This window comes from Actinia tenebrosa, unplaced genomic scaffold (assembly GCF_029948245.1).
Source record: "Actinia tenebrosa isolate PJP-AT-01 unplaced genomic scaffold, QUT_ActTen_1.0 PGA_scaffold0__85_contigs__length_37466705, whole genome shotgun sequence".
NCBI classification, from domain to species: Eukaryota; Metazoa; Cnidaria; class Anthozoa; order Actiniaria; family Actiniidae; genus Actinia; species Actinia tenebrosa.
The window spans coordinates 16,866,286-16,867,542 of record NW_028292569.1 but is presented as its reverse complement, the minus strand read 5'-3'; positions in this window follow the sequence as shown (position 1 = coordinate 16,867,542).

Below are 1,257 nucleotides of genomic sequence, written 5' to 3'. Positions count from 1 at the left end.
CCGAGCACTTAGCAAAAACAGTGAGCGTACGACAGTTTGAGAATAAGGGAGTTGCAGCGACCACGGTTAAACGACAAGCATACCCGGTGTAGATGGAGGGCCTGAAGTAGAGCCAGCGTGTGAAAATTATAAAGTTTGCACGTTTAGCTGAGACCAATCAGTTAGTTGTAACTGAGGCTGCATATTCGCGGAAGCCTGATCGTAGCCCATACAAGCTACGGTCATGAACTAAACGGAGGTGCGAAGGATCAACACTTTGTACTGAAGCAAATCCTCCAGCAGAAGGGGGTAAAGGCCTGTTGTGACCACGGAGTGTGTAGAACAGAAAAAGCTTGACCAACTAACAAATGTCGTCAAACGACGCTTTGGCTGTTAGGCTGGATAGGAGTACTAGCCTACCATCTAGCATTGAGTTGGGCTCGTCAGAATCGAAGCTAGGGACCAAATTAGCGGTACGAGGTCGGTCAACCAATAAACTCCTGTGACGATCTGAGCACCAGTTTGGAAGTAGTTGGGGAAATCCCGGACCCACAAAAACGGTTGGTGCAAAATAACACGGCAAGTGTGCGGGCAGAGTGAGGTGGGCTCTGGGAACCCGTCGGAAAGCGGGGACTGAACTCGTTGATCGAGCGGATACTGGAGTTGACGGTAAAGTTGATGTACTCGAGGCGGCAGGGAAAAGAGAAAGTGTTTACAAAGACGGGGCAACCATTGAGGACTACATCCAAGAGTTCCGGGCTGATTTAGTAGAAATCCCCGCTCCTGTCTGCAATAATTGGCTGGTCCTTTGGGCAAGGGGAAGAGGGCGGCAACCCACATTATATTCGGACTGACTCGAAGCTCTGTGAGAGCATGGAACGGTCGACTGCTAGATGGATGGCTTCAAACAATTCTGTGAAGAAAGCTCTTACAGGTACCTGGGAGACCGTCACCACACTCGGCGAAGAGCTAGTAGACTCTCCCGATGATGCAGCCTCGTTATTCATGTTGTATGACGGTGTAAACACCCAAAAACAGGCAAAAAGTGATGATAAATAAAATTTTTTGCTGCACGCTCACAGCCAAAGCTACCAAGACTGCTGGCAAAGCTGCCACTAAGTCCTTAGCAAAAACGCGCCCCACCCCCCCCCCCCCCCCCTATTGCATATTATTGGGGTGGGTAGCCGCTGGCCGCTACGACTCGGTTTTAACTTGCCTGAATTTCATTCATGTTCATTTAAAACTATCCAGATTGCTATAAAAGTTGACTGATGCAAT